Below are 16,970 nucleotides of genomic sequence, written 5' to 3'. Positions count from 1 at the left end.
TTTAATATTGGAGAATATTCTTCAATATTGAAGAACTTTCTTGAAGAATATTCTTAAATATTGAAGAATATTCTTCAATATTGGAGAATATTCTCCAATATTGCAGAATATTCTCCAATATTGAAGAATATTCTCCAATATTGAAGAATATTCTTCAATATTGAAGAATATTCTCCAATATTAAAGAATATTCTTCAATATTGAAGAATATTCTCCAATATTGAAGAATATTCTCCAATATTGAAGAATAATCTTCAATATTGAAGAATATTCTTCAATATTGGAGAATATTCTCCAATATTATTATTCAATATTGGAGAATATTCTTCAATATTGAAGAATATTCTCCAATATTGGAGAATAATATTGAAGAATATTCTTCAATATTGAAGAATATTCTTCAATATTGAAGAATATTCTTCAATATTGGAGAATATTCTTCAATATTGGAGAATATTCTCCAATATTATTATTCAATATTGGAGAATATTCTTCAATATTGAAGAATATTCTCCAATATTGGAGAATAATATTGAAGAATATTCTTCAATATTGAAGAATATTCTTCAATATTGAAGAATAATATTTAAGAATATTCTTCAATATTATTCTTCAATAATAATAATATTGAAGAATATTATTCTTCAATATTGAAGAATAATATTCTTCAATATTGAAGAATAATCTTCAATATTGAAGAATATTCTTCAATATTGAAGAATATTCTTCAATATTGGAGAATATTCTCCAATATTATTATTCAATATTGGAGAATATTCTTTAATATTGGCGAATATTCTTCAATATTGAAGAATATTCTCCAATATTGAAGAATATTCTTCAATATTGAAGAATAATATTGAAGAATATTCTCCAATATTGAAGAATAATATTGAAGAATATTCTTCAATATTGAAGAATATTCTTCAATATTGAAGAATATTCTTCAATATTAATCTTCAATATTGAAGAATATTCTTCAATATTGAAGAATATTCTTCAATATTGAAGAATATTCTTCAATATTGAAGAATAATATTGAAGAATATTCTTCAATATTGAAGAATAATATTCTTCAATATTGAAGAATAATATTCTTCAATATTATTATTATTGAAGAATAATATTGAAGAATATTCTTAAATATTATTCTTCAATATTGAAGAATATTATTCAATATTGAAGAATATTCTTCAATATTATTCTTCAATATTGAAGAATAATCTTCAATATTATTCTTCAATATTGAAGAATATTCTTTAATATTGAAGAATATTCTTCAATATTGAAGAATATTCTTCAATATTGAAGAATATTCTTCAATATTGAAGAATATTCTTCAATATTAAAGAATATTCTTCAATATTAAAGAATATTCTTCAATATTGAAGAATATTCTCCAATATTAAAGAATATTCTCCAATATTGAAGAATATTCTCCAATATTGCAGAATATTCTCCAATATTGAAGAATATTCTCCAATATTGAAGAATATTCTTCAATATTGAAGAATATTCTCCAATATTAAAGAATATTCTTCAATATTGAAGAATATTCTCCAATATTAAAGAATATTCTCCAATATTGAAGAATATTCTCCAATATTGAAGAATAATCTTCAATATTGAAGAATATTCTTTAATATTGGCGAATATTCTTCAATATTGAAGAATATTCTCCAATATTGAAGAATATTCTTCAATATTGAAGAATAATATTGAAGAATATTCTCCAATATTGAAGAATAATATTGAAGAATAATATTGAAGAATATTCTTCAATATTGAAGAATATTCTTCAATATTGAAGAATATTCTTCAATATTAATCTTCAATATTGAAGAATATTCTTCAATATTGAAGAATATTCTTCAATATTGAAGAATATTCTTCAATATTGAAGAATAATATTGAAGAATATTCTTCAATATTGAAGAATAATATTCTTCAATATTGAAGAATAATATTCTTCAATATTATTATTATTGAAGAATAATATTGAAGAATATTCTTAAATATTATTCTTCAATATTGAAGAATATTAATCAATATTTAAGAATATTCTTCAATATTATTCTTCAATATTGAAGAATAATCTTCAATATTATTCTTCAATATTGAAGAATAATCTTCAATATTATTCTTCAATATTGAAGAATATTCTTTAATATTGAAGAATATTCTTCAATATTGAAGAATATTCTTCAATATTGAAGAATATTCTTCAATATTGAAGAATATTCTTCAATATTAAAGAATATTCTTCAATATTAAAGAATATTCTTCAATATTGAAGAATATTCTCCAATATTAAAGAATATTCTCCAATATTGAAGAATATTCTCCAATATTGCAGAATATTCTCCAATATTGAAGAATATTCTCCAATATTGAAGAATATTCTTCAATATTGAAGAATATTCTCCAATATTAAAGAATATTCTTCAATATTGAAGAATATTCTCCAATATTAAAGAATATTCTCCAATATTGAAGAATATTCTCCAATATTGAAGAATAATCTTCAATATTGAAGAATATTCTTTAATATTGGAGAATATTCTTCAATATTGAAGAATACATATATACTATGCAATAATGTAGTGTAGTGTACTGGATTGTTCAGTAGAGTAGTGTAGTATAGTGTACTGTATTTGACTGTAGCCTGTACTGTGCCGTGCACTGTAGTGTACGTAAAAAAATTATACTGTAATGTAGTGTAGTTTACGTTAGTTGAGTATATTGTATTGTACTGTAGTGTACCCTGTAGTGAGGTGTTCTGTACAGTATTATAGTGTAGGGTAGTGTATTGTAGTGAACTGTATTGGACTTGAGTGCACTGTAATGTATCGTGTACAGTAGTATATCGTACTGTACAGTACTGTAGTGTATTATATTTAAGTGTAGTGTACCCTGTACCAGAAAAGAATGTACTGTACTCTTGAGTGTACTGTACGTTATTGGTCGGTAAGGTGCTGTACCCTTTACTCTAGTGTAGTTTATGGTACTGTAGCTTGTAGTGTACTGTACTGCACTTGACTGTAGTGTAGTGTAGTATACGGTACTGTACTGTTGTGTATTGTACTGTAGAGTACTGAGCCCTTTGCTGTTGCGCATGGTATGTTAGTGTACTGTAATGTATAGTAGTGTACTGGAGACTAGTACAATGTATAGTAGTGCAATGTATATTAGGCTACTTAAGTTTAATGTGCTATAATGTACTGTGTTGTTCTGTACTTACAGCTTGAATAAGTATTGTTAATATTTAATAATTATAATAGTACTTATTTAGTAATAATTAATGGAAAGTCATCAATTGTGAATGTAATGTAAAAGATTGTTTCACATACATTAGGTATATGTATGTTTCTCATACAATGGGTATACATATTTAAGTGTCAGTAAATAATGTGGATGAATTACTGGAGTATGCAATTAGGAGGAGCCGACCAATGAGAGTACAGCGTGCGAGAATGTGACGTCAAGTGAAAAATTGGAACGTGATTGGCTGTTGAGTCGACCTGCGCGGCGAGGAGCAACGGAACGTTATTTTGACCCTGGTATTCGCAAAGTACTGGTGTACAAGTTAGTGTTAGGGCGTGTTGTTACTCTGAGCTGGTACCCCGTTACCCTTTTGGGGTCGCTAGGGCTGACACACCCCTAGCTTACACCGAATTTGTACACCGTCAAAACGCGAATACATAGGGTCCAAAAACATTAAAATCTGCCGTATATACCCTCTTGAGGGAGTATACGCAGATATTTTAGTCCTGAAATATTAAATGTTAATTACATACTGAATGAAAATTATTTTCAGGTGTATTGTTAGTGAATGAGGTAATGGTGGTAATATGATGCCTCGCATGAAATTGGCCTAGTGGTGATGTATGAATCTTGGAGACTAACGTTGTGATGGGAGCAGTGGTGGAGCGATGATTTACGTGAGACCTCTGGCAGCCGAGCAGAAGCTGGTGGCAGATGGTTTGGTTAGGAAGATGTGCTACTGATAGCTGGATCATATGTGGTAAGGCAAGTAGTTGTTTATTAGTTATTTTGTTAGGCATTGTAATATTTTATTACGAAACCGTACTTAGTTATTGGAGGAGCACATAGTTTTGTATGTAATGAGATTGAAGTGGTTAATAGTATCTGGCGCGGGGGGCGGCAACCCACAGATAAGAGCTGTCACACCAGTTGACTATTGAGGTTAGATGGGTTGAAGAGTTGCATTTGAAATGAGGTACATCCGAGAAAATAGTTTATGGTAGGAAGTTTGAAAGGTATGGTATAGGGATGATTGCATGATTTCTATTGGTAGGATGCAATAACTGTTGGCTTGTTGCAGGTAATACCGGATAGATTTGTGGGACCCCTTGGCTGTGGAAGAGCACAGCGAGACGCGTCAACTTAAGTGTTAGTGAAGAGTTTGCAGTAAGTGTCTGAATCGTGTTTGGTCTAATTGTCGTAGATAGGTGGGTGGGGATAGGTTGTAAGTTCGGTAACGTTACTAGAGTAAAGGAGTGTTAATGTCTGGTTTGAATATCGTATTAGGGGGCCGAGAGTAGTTATGATAGTGAAATTGAATACTGTTGAAGTTGAGAGGAAGGTAGTCTGGCAGGGGTTAATGTTGAGTTTGTGAAATGATAATGAATTATAAATTGAAAGCGTCCGTTTGTTTAAAAAGGAAAAGTTGTATCAACTTTGTCAACGATGAGGTTAAAATGGTTAAGTTGTAAATATTTAGCGAGTGTTCCATGTTGCAGGGAGAAGTGGGTACAATAACAAAGTATTGAGTAATAAGACTCGTAAACGGTAAATTGAATAGACAGGATGAGTAGGCAATATAAGATGGCATATAAAGACTTTTAAAGGCTCATAACGTGCTTTAAGTGTTGAATCGTACCTGACATAATAGTTTATTAACTACTTTACGACTTTCGCTATACTTGCCCTAGTGCCAACAGTAAGGCAGTAGTGTATATTTAATCGTGACCCACTGTATAAGTACAATGTAAGAAAATGTACGTGATGAGGATAGGCCGTGGTGTAGGGTATTTAGTCGCAATTAGATGTTACATTTCTTTTTAAGACAAAGGGAGTAGATTTGCGGCATGGAATAGATAAGTGTCTTGTTGTTTTTGAATAGCGGAGTTGGCGGGTATTGTGAGGTTGACGGGTGGTTAAATACCCCATTGGCAGTTTTACCACTACTACAGCCCATATCGGGTATCATCGCGAGTGTTTTAATTGAAAACACTATAGCCTTAAAGTGTCATTTAGCATTTTTTGATGTAGACAAATTATTTTTGCTTGAGGATGCAGTTGGTTCTTGAAAGTGCTTAAGTCTAGTGAATAAGTGTCGATAGTGTTTGGACTTAGAAATCGCGCGGGCCGTGTCTTTAAAATGTGTTGATAGTGCGGTTGGATAGCCAACAGCAATTTCCCCCCTCCCGGCAATCATGGAATGGGCACTTTGGTACTTTAAAGGTAAAAAATATATTACAGGTGGCGTATATAGCCTGTTGGATGCATAAGTGGACGAGCCTTGACTGTGTTGAAGAGAGAATTGGATAAGCACGTGGCAAGGATACCTGATGAAGCAGGCTGTGACTGATAGGTCAGGCTGCGAGGAGCCGCGTCCAAGAGCGTGGTTGACGAGTCCGGCAACCAGAAGGCTTGGTGGACGAGCGGGCCGGGGGAACGCTAAGGGCCGGAAGGACCTCAAGGTAAGGTATATATAAAGGTCGATATTTTAGTCGTGACCCATAATGAGTACTAAAATATAAATATGAAGTGAAATGTCTTTTAGAAATTGCATGGTTATTATTGAATGTGGCAATTGTTTTAAGGTGAGGGGTTTCGTGAAATGAGTAGAATGTGGAGGAGAGAAACGTTGTGATGGGACCAGTGTTGGACTGATTTGAGTCCGACCGGTGGGAGCCGAGCAGACGCTGGTGGGAGATGTGCGGGTTGAGGTAGATGTGCTACTTGAGTTTGACATGATAGAAGAAAATGTTAAGGCAAGTAGTTATTAAATACGTAGTTACGGCTGGTAATATTTGAATGGTAGCTTGGTTAAGTTGTAAATAGATGTTGAATCATGTAAACTGAAATGTTGAGAACCATAGTAAATATTAGGTGTGGGTTCCCCCCCTCTGATGGTGTAAGAGGTCCAAAAGCCGTTGCATATGCAGGTTTGATGTAAGATTTTAAAAATGTGAATTGAAATGAGCAGTTACAATAAAATAGTTTACTGAAACAAAGTACACGTTGTCATTAAAGTTATGGTATAGGGATGATTGAATGAATGGTATTTGTAGCATAAAGTTTTGCCTTGTTTGAGGTAATATCGTGCCTATTGTCATGACCCCTGGGCTGTGTGGATGACCAGAGGGAGACGCTGGCAGTTCAGTTATCGTCAAGACTTGGTAGTGTGTGAGGTGTTTGGGTGACTTGTTGTGTTGATAGGTTTAAGGTATTTGCCGTTTACTACATAGTAAATGTGAGTGAAATATGTTGTTTGGGGTTTGATTTTCACGTTGAGGCGGCGGAGAGTAGTTAGGGTAAGTTAAATGTGACCGGAAATGAGTTTATATTGTGAGAAATGTATTAGTGAAGTGGAAATAGATGGTGTTTTAGTGTTGTATTTTTGTTGATATAACGTGATCGTTGACACAGTTAGGAAATGGTTTAATAATAGAACATGTCATTTAGTGAGTCATGTTTGAGTGAGAAATTGTTGCAATAAGACAAAGTAGGGATTAATAAAGTTACTGTGAAAGTGAAAATAGGGGATGAGTCGTAATGTTAAGAGCGCGAAAAGCTCATAGTTGAAGGAGTTAGTGTTGAAGCGTACGTTACATAGGTGTTAAATTAAGTAGTTTATGATTACTAACGTAGCCAGAAAGGCAAGTGTACCTGGCTTAAGGGAGTCGTGTATATTGAAGCGGCAGTCACTGTAGAGTTGTAGTTAATGAAATTGACTTTATGACGATAGGCAGTGTTTGACGTGATTGAGTTGGAAATAGGTTAAGTGAAACATTGTTGAATGATGGAGTAGATTTGGGGCATGCAATAATTGTGTGGGTTGTGGAATAACGGATTTGTTGTTGGATGGTGTTATGTTGATATTGTGGTGAAATAAAATTGGCAGTTGGAGCACTACTACAGTGGTGTTATTGGTCATGTCGAGTGGTTTTAATGAAAAGCAAGTAGCGTTAAAATGCGAGTCATTAAGGTGTGTAAAATGTACAGAAATGATAGTTTCGTAAAATCGTTAGGGTTGTATGGTTTCATTTAGGGCAAAAATGTGTGTTTTTTGAAAGTTCAGAGTAGTGAATAATTGTCGATAGGCTGAGAGTTTGGGCGTGTTGAAAATTGTTGATAGTGGTGTTGGGGACCGTCTAGTTTTCGAAGAGTGTTTGTGTATTAGAACTACTAATGTTGATAATGGAAATGTGTAGTATATGAATGTTAATAATGGTATAATGAAAATCGGCAGGTGAAAGGCTTGAGTAGCTTAGACGTGGATAACATGGTTTGTAGGTAGTTAAGGGAGAGAGGTGCAAGTGTTGAATGTAGAAGTTGCAGTTTCTTGCATAGAAGGTACCAAAGAATGATGTATTGAGTTTGTTGTAGTGCAGAGTCGTTGATATAGAATGAATGTTGTGTGGGAATGTAATTGTTAATAGTATATAAAAAAGTATTAGACAGAAATTGAGGGGTGGGTGAAGTGCCGTAGAAGGCGGGTCGTTAGTGTGATCATAGAGGACAGTAGATGTGTGGTGAATGATTAGTAAGTAGTTGAAGTAGATGATTAATGAATACATAGTTGTAGGTAGTGGTGATAAGTAAATGAAATATGCATTGTAGGGAATATAAGTGATAGAAACGATAGGTAAATAATAAAATATATGTTGAATGAGAATGTTACGTGAATGTTCTCTTTAAAACTAAAATACTACAAAGTGTTATGATTTCTAAATGTTATAAAGAATTGTATAGTGAATAGATATGAATGATAAGTGATGTATTATAGTATATAGGTTGAAGAATGGTATATTAATAAATGGGAATAGTTAATTTAAATGTTTGGGGGGGGGGGGGTGTTAGTATGGTAAGATAGAAAGTTAGTGGTAAGTGTAATAATAATGTATACCCATATTATGTTCTAGATTTGCGAGAAGATGGTAATAATGGTGGTTGATTGGTAGAGGGACCGCAGGCCAGCGGAGTGTGACGTCGAACTGAAGGAGAGTGTGATGTGCAAGAAATAATATTGTTGAAGACAAGGATGATGCGACGCATATGAAGAGAAAGGCGTATATAATTGCAAAGATACGAAGAAGGGACAATAGAGAATGTTTGATGGTGACCAAAAATATTCGAGTAATGAAGATGGATTGGAATCGAAACTGTTGTTTAAATATCATTTGTTACGTGTAAGGGGAAAGTGTTAAGGAGAGATGATAATGTAGTGATATTTTGGTATAATATTTAGTAGACTGTTTAATGAAGTTAAGTATTATATGTTGAAAGAGTGTGCACAATGTTTGTTTTGAAAGAAATGTTGGGTGAAGTTGTTGAAAATGTGTGAAGAGAATGTTATGGAAGGTGTATAGTAAATATGTTGTGGGAGTTAATAATTAGTGTATTAAATGACGTAAATGTATACATTATAAAATGAATGAATTGTTTGATGGTTATAATTGAATGTAAAGTAAAATAATAATAAGTGATTAAGAACAGTGTTTAAATGACGTAATTATGAAAGTTGTAAAGAGAGGAATGTTTTAGGTACTGAGAAGAAAAAGTAGCAGTGTTTGCTGTGTATGGAGATTGCCTATGTGGGGGGTTGTTTTTAGGCATTATGTGTGAGTGTGAAAGTCGAGATGGATGTTGTGGGTGTTAATTGTTGTTTTTACGTTGGTTATTGTTATGGAGGTTGTTTGATTAGTGTATAGTTGTGTTGTTTGTATTTTATTATGTTGAGTTTGTATGTTTGATGTCATGTGAGTTTTGTTGACATTACGTCCAGGATGAAGTGTTTGAGCCGTTTGTTTGGTATTTAAGCAGCAGGGGTTGAGTTGATAGTGTGAAAATGTAGATTGAGGATATGTAGAATAGAAAATGATCATGTAAGAGGAATGTATGGTAATGTATATAAAGTAAAATAAATGTGAAATTAGGAATTTTATAGAATGTTAAAATAATTTGTAATGAAAGGCCGAAATGATAGTTGATTATAGGAAATTGATGTTGAAAAGTTAATGTTTTAAAGGTGTGTGTGTAAATTGCCAATGATGAGATTGAACTGATGTAAATGTGTATTATAGTTTTGAAATGTAATTATGACAGGTAGTGAAAGAGATTAATATGGAGGAATGATTTTAGGAGAAATATATGGACGTAGGTTATATGTTAATAGTAGTGTAAATATAGTAACTTTGATAATGTGTTTATATATGATAGGTATAGATATATATAAAAGCATAAATACATAGGTGAAAGTAAAACTATATATACCGAAATAGCATAAAAAGAAGGAAATATAGTAAAAATATGGAAGATGTAGTGTAGAAGATGTATATTGATAGGAAAGGTATGGTATGGTAGGATGTATGATGTCAATGTTTTGGATACATAGGGTGCGTGAAGGAAATGAAACGTAGTTTGTTGTAAGCGTGCTCTGCAGCCAACGTTGTTAGTGTGATAGTTAAGCCGGCGATGTTATTCAGGTATTATATTGATAATGGTCATATAAATATGCGGCCTTGCAGGCGTCGGCTTTATGGATACGTGTTACAAATACGGATCCGTAGCGTTCCTGGTGTCCATTTCAGTTTAGATCCCGAGATCTTAAAGGTGTGTTACTGGTGCTCGCAGATGCTCATTGACACTAAACTGATTCACGGCTCTTAAGGCAGTTTGTTAGGGTTACTATTGAGCTGTAACATGTTTCGGAGGGCAACATACACTGGAGATCACTGTAACGGACTCGGTTACCATCCTTATAATTTGTCAATCCGGACGCAAGCATGTTGGGCGTTAAGACGTGTTTATTATATTTGAAATATTGTTTGATTTGTATATTTATTTGATAATATATACATAGTGGTCATAAAAATCATTGTTTGGTTGTTTTATATTATTAATTTATTTGAATAGTTGGAAATGAATTATTGCTTGCTAGATCCTTCCCCCTGGAATAACTTGTGGGCTTGACTCAGATACGGTAACTGTTCCTCCCCCCCCCCCCACCAACCTTTATTGAAATTTTTTTTTTTTTTGTGTTTTTCCCGGTAAAGTTGTGGTCTGGTTGGTAGTTACCTTAGTTCGCTAGCGACTAGTTTCCTGGAAGATGGTTTTCTCTTCCTTTCCCCTCTAGTCACTCCTTTGCCCTGTGGCAGTGTTCCGTGTCAGAGTTCTCCCCACAGGGTATCAGCCTTGCTTTATCCATTAATGACACTTGCCCAGTTAGCTTCCGGAAATGTCCCCCCCCCCCTCCTCTTAGAAACTAATTTCAGCAGTACCCTTAAGGGGTAGGTTGGAGGAGAATATTATGTTTAAGCGTTAATGTGTTTAAATTGAGTGTGGTTGATGTACACTAATATAGTAGTATGTAAGAGTATATTAACGTGAATTGTTAAATTGGATTGTTGTATTTGTACTGAGTGAAATTGTGCGGCTTGAAGGGGTAGAAATTTCCTAAGGTACTAGTGAGTAGTTGACTATTACTTAGTGAAATTGTCTGAAATAACATACATGAAGGTTAATAAATAACTTGACCCAACAATATGTAAGTTTGTATAGTTATCAATAAGTAGTGTACCAGTTCAAATTGTTTTGATGTGTGATATCATTATGATACACTGTACCTCGGAGCTAGAAGAAATGTGGGGCAAGAGTTTAACATTTATATGCTGTGCCTACTATATTAAACAGGATTGTTGTATTGTGTATTTGTAGTCACTGAATGTGTGCGGCGCCACCCCCACCCCCCTTGAGGTTGTGCAAGTAGAGGGGGAGTAGAAATACCCTAAACTACTGTATTCCTTTGAGATACGTTTATTGAGAGAATAATAAATACAATTGAATTGAAGGTTGTTTTGTGTATATTTTTGTTAACAACCTGTTGTGTTGTCTTAGTTACCGGTGATATGTACGTATGTATATAGTGTATTATATATAAACGTGCTTTGATGGAAATTGAATGGTTTTCATTTTCCACAAAACTATCATTGAAGACGTTTCTGAGGTTGTTTTCCGAAAAAGATACCTCCATTTGTAAACTCTAATAATAAACATTAAATATGATAGACAAAAAATCATTTTCAACACTATTTTAATATTAAACATTGAATAATACTCTTAATTTCATTCTTCATAGTAATAAGAAATATAGTTTGGAGGAATAATAATGAAGAATATTTAGGTATATTGAGTTATGAAGAATATTCTTCAATATTGAAGAATATTCTTCAATATTGAAGAATATTATTCTTCAATATTGAAGAATATTATTCTTCAATATTGAAGAATATTATTCTTCAATATTGAAGAATATTCTTCAATATTGAAGAATATTCTTCAATATTGAAGAATATTCTTCAATATTGAAGAATATTCTTCAATATTGAAGAATATTCTTCAATATTGAAGAATATTCTTCAATATTGAAGAATATTCTCCAATATTAAAGAATATTCTTCAATATTATTCTTCAATATTGAAGAATATTCTTAAATATTGAAGAATATTCTTCAATATTAAAGAATATTCTTCAATATTGAAGAATATTCTTCAATATTGAAGAATATTCTTCAATATTGAAGAATAATATTCTTCAATATTGAAGAATATTCTTTAATATTGAAGAATATTCTTCAATATTGGAGAATATTCTTCAATATTATTCTTCAATATTGGAGAATATTCTTAAATATTATTCTTCAATATTGAAGAATATTCTTCAATATTGAAGAATAATATTGAAGAATATTCTTCAATATTGAAGAATAATATTCTTCAATATTGAAGAATATTCTTCAATATTATTCTTCAATATTATTCTTCAATATTATTCTTCAATATTGAAGAATATTCTTTAATATTGAAGAATATTCTTCAATATTGAAGAATATTCTTCAATATTGGAGAATATTCTTCAATATTATTCTTCAATATTGGAGAATATTCTTCAATATTATTCTTCAATATTGGAGAATATTCTTCAATATTATTCTTCAATATTGAAGAATATTCTTCAATATTATTCTTCAATATTGAAGAATATTCTTCAATATTGAAGAATATTCTTCAATATTGAAGAATATTCTTCAATATTTAAGAATATTCTTCAATATTGAAGAATAATATTGAAGAATATTCTTTAATATTGGAGAATATTCTTTAATATTGGCGAATATTCTTCAATATTGAAGAATATTCTCCAATATTGAAGAATATTCTTCAATATTGAAGAATATTCTTCAATATTGAAGAATATTCTTCAATATTGAAGAATATTCTTCAATATTGAAGAATAATATTCTTCAATATTGAAGAATATTCTTCAATATTGAAGAATATTCTTCAATATTGAAGAATATTCTTCAATATTGAAGAATATTCTTCAATATTGAAGAATATTCTCCAATATTAAAGAATATTCTTCAATATTATTCTTCAATATTGAAGAATATTCTTAAATATTGAAGAATATTCTTCAATATTGAAGAATATTCTTCAATATTGAAGAATATTCTTCAATATTGAAGAATATTCTTCAATATTGAAGAATATTCTTCTTCAATATTGAAGATTATTAATCTTCAATATTGAAGAATATTCTTCAATATTGAAGAATAATATTCTTCAATATTGAAGAATAATATTCTTCAATATTGAAGAATATTCTTCAATATTGAAGAATATTCTTCAATATTGAAGAATATTCTTCAATATTAAAGAATATTCTTCAATATTGAAGAATATTCTTTAATATTGAAGAATATTCTTCAATATTGAAGAATATTCTTCAATATTGAAGAATATTCTTCAATATTGAAGAATATTCTTCAATATTGAAGAATATTCTTCAATATTGAAGAATATTCTTCAATATTGAAGAATATTCTTCAATATTGAAGAATATTCTTCAATATTGAAGAATATTCTTCAATATTGAAGAATAATATTCTTCAATATTGAAGAATATTCTTTAATATTGAAGAATATTCTTCAATATTGGAGAATATTCTTCAATATTATTCTTCAATATTGGAGAATATTCTTAAATATTATTCTTCAATATTGAAGAATATTCTTCAATATTGAAGAATAATATTGAAGAATATTCTTCAATATTGAAGAATAATATTCTTCAATATTGAAGAATATTCTTCAATATTATTCTTCAATATTATTCTTCAATATTGAAGAATATTCTTTAATATTGAAGAATATTCTTCAATATTGAAGAATATTCTTCAATATTATTCTTCAATATTGGAGAATATTCTTCAATATTATTCTTCAATATTGGAGAATATTCTTCAATATTATTCTTCAATATTGGAGAATATTCTTCAATATTATTCTTCAATATTGAAGAATATTCTTCAATATTATTCTTCAATATTGAAGAATATTCTTCAATATTGAAGAATATTCTTCAATATTATTCTTCAATATTGAAGAATATTCTTCAATATTGGAGAATATTCTCCAATATTATTATTCAATATTGGAGAATATTCTTTAATATTGGCGAATATTCTTCAATATTGAAGAATATTCTCCAATATTGAAGAATATTCTTCAATATTGAAGAATATTCTTCAATATTGAAGAATATTCTTCAATATTGAAGAATATTCTTCAATATTGAAGAATAATATTCTTCAATATTGAAGAATAATATTCTTCAATATTATTATTGAAGAATAATATTGAAGAATATTCTTCAATATTGAAGATTAATAATCTTCAATATTGAAGAAGAATATTCTTCAATATTGAAGAATATTCTTCAATATTGAAGAATATTCTTCAATATTGAAGAATAATATTCTTCAATATTGAAGAATATTCTTCAATATTATTCTTCAATAATAATAATATTGAAGAATATTCTTAAATATTAATCTTCAATATTGAAGAATATTCTTCAATATTATTCTTCAATATTATTCAATATTGAAGAATATTCTTTAATATTGAAGAATATTCTTCAATATTGGAGAATATTCTTAAATATTATTCTTCAATATTGGAGAATATTCTTCAATATTATTCTTCAATATTGAAGAATATTATTCTTCAATATTGAAGAATATTCTTCAATATTATTCTTCAATATTGAAGAATATTCTTCAATATTGAAGAATATTCTTCAATATTGAAGAATATTCTTCAATATTGAAGAATATTCTTCAATATTGAAGAATATTCTTCAATATTGAAGAATAATATTCTTCAATATTGAAGAATAATATTCTTCAATATTATTATTGAAGAATAATATTGAAGAATATTCTTAAATATTATTCTTCAATATTGAAGAATATTCTTCAATATTGAAGAATAATATTGAAGAATATTCTTCAATATTGAAGAATAATATTCTTCAATATTGAAGAATATTCTTCAATATTATTCTTCAATAATAATAATATTGAAGAATATTCTAAATATTAATCTTCAATATTGAAGAATATTCTTCAATATTGAAGAATATTCTTCAATATTATTCTTCAATATTATTCTTCAATATTGAAGAATATTCTTTAATATTGAAGAATATTCTTCAATATTGAAGAATATTCTTCAATATTATTCTTCAATATTATTCTTCAATATTGGAGAATATTCTTCAATATTATTCTTCAATATTGGAGAATATTCTTCAATATTATTCTTCAATATTGAAGAATATTCTTCAATATTATATTGAAGAATAATATTGAAGAATATTCTTCAATATTGAAGAATACTATTGAAGAATATTCTTCAATATTGAAGAATAATATTCTTCAATATTGAAGAATAATATTCTTCAATATTGAAGAATATTCTTCAATATTGAAGAATATTCTTCAATATTGAAGAATATTCTTCAATATTGAAGAATATTCTTCAATATTGAAGAATAATATTCTTCAATATTGAAGAATATTCTTCAATATTGAAGAATATTCTTCAATATTGAAGAATATTCTTCAATATTGAAGAATATTCTTCTTCAATATTGAAGATTATTAATCTTCAATATTGAAGAATATTCTTCAATATTATTCTTCAATAATAATATTGAAGAATATTATTCTTCAATATTGAAGAATATTATTCTTCAATATTGAAGAATATTCTTCAATATTGAAGATTAATATTGAAGAATATTCTTCAATATTGAAGAATATTCTTCAATATTGAAGAATATTCTTCAATATTGAAGATTAATATTGAAGAATATTCTTCAATATTGAAGAATATTCTTCAATATTAGTCTTCAATATTATTCTTCAATATTGGAGAATATTCTTCAATATTATTCTTCAATATTGAAGAATATTCTTCAATATTGAAGAATATTCTTCAATATTATTCTTCAATATTGAAGAATATTCTTCAATATTGGAGAATATTCTCCAATATTAATATTCAATATTGGAGAATATTCTTTAATATTGGCGAATATTCTTAAATATTGAAGAATATTCTCCAATATTGAAGAATATTCTTCAATATTATTCTTCAATATTGAAGAATATTCTTCAATATTGAAGAATATTCTTCAATATTGAAGAATAATATTCTTCAATATTGAAGAATAATATTCTTCAATATTATTATTGAAGAATAATATTGAAGAATATTCTTCAATATTGAAGATTAATAATCTTCAATATTGAAGAAGAATATTCTTCAATATTGAAGAATATTCTTCAATATTGAAGAATATTCTTCAATATTGAAGAATATTCTTCAATATTGAAGAATATTATTCTTCAATATTGAAGAATATTCTTCAATATTGAAGAATATTCTTCAATATTGAAGAATATTCTTCAATATTGAAGAATATTCTTCAATATTGAAGAATATTCTTCAATATTGAAGAATATTCTCCAATATTAAAGAATATTCTTCAATATTATTCTTCAATATTGAAGAATATTCTTAAATATTGAAGAATATTCTTCAATATTGAAGAATATTCTTCAATATTGAAGATTATTAATCTTCAATATTGAAGAATATTCTTCAATATTATTCTTCAATATTGAAGAATATTATTCTTCAATATTGAAGAATATTCTTCAATATTGAAGAATATTCTTCAATATTGAAGAATATTCTTCAATATTGAAGAATAATATTCTTCAATATTGAAGAATATTCTTCAATATTGAAGAATATTCTCCAATATTGAAGAATATTCTTCAATATTATTCTTCAATATTGAAGAATATTCTTCAATATTGAAGAATATTCTTTAATATTGAAGAATATTCTTCAATATTGAAGAATAATATTCTTCAATATTATTATTGAAGAATAATATTGAAGAATATTCTTCAATATTGAAGAATATTCTTCTTCAATATTGAAGATTAATAATCTTCAATATTGAAGAAGAATATTCTTCAATATTGAAGAATATTCTTCAATATTGAAGAATATTCTTCAATATTGAAGAATATTCTTCAATATTGAAGAATATTCTTCAATATTGAAGAATATTCTTCAATATTGAAGAATAATATTCTTCAATATTGAAGAATATTCTTTAATATTGAAGAATATTCTTCAATATTTGAGAATATTCTTCAATATTATTCTTCAATATTGGAGAATATTCTTAAATATTATTCTTCAATATTGAAGAATATTCTTCAATATTGAAGAATAATATTGAAGAATATTCTTCAATATTGAAGAATAATATTCTTCAATATTGAAGAATA

General features: G+C 28.5%; 1 long non-coding RNA gene across 3 annotated transcripts; it reads left to right on the top strand.

Moving 5' to 3' along the window:
• The first annotated feature begins 3,539 nt into the window (after nucleotides 1-3,539).
• LOC123749123 (uncharacterized) lies at nucleotides 3,540-11,101 on the top strand. 3 transcript variants are annotated; one of them, XR_011224864.1, is made up of 5 exons: nucleotides 3,540-4,024; nucleotides 4,346-4,431; nucleotides 5,506-5,726; nucleotides 5,850-6,020; nucleotides 8,175-11,101. It is a non-coding gene; the product is annotated as an uncharacterized lncRNA (long non-coding RNA). The 3 variants fall into 3 exon arrangements; XR_011224863.1 differs by lacking the exon at nucleotides 5,850-6,020 and having other exon boundaries at nucleotides 3,542-4,029; XR_011224862.1 differs by lacking the exon at nucleotides 5,850-6,020 and having other exon boundaries at nucleotides 3,543-4,024.
• The last annotated feature ends 5,869 nt before the right edge of the window (nucleotides 11,102-16,970 follow it).

This window comes from Procambarus clarkii, chromosome 77, assembly GCF_040958095.1.
Source record: "Procambarus clarkii isolate CNS0578487 chromosome 77, FALCON_Pclarkii_2.0, whole genome shotgun sequence".
Lineage (NCBI taxonomy): Eukaryota > Metazoa > Arthropoda > Malacostraca > Decapoda > Cambaridae > Procambarus > Procambarus clarkii.
Note: the sequence above shows the minus strand (reverse complement) of the source record. Positions and strands in the feature narration are given on the sequence as shown.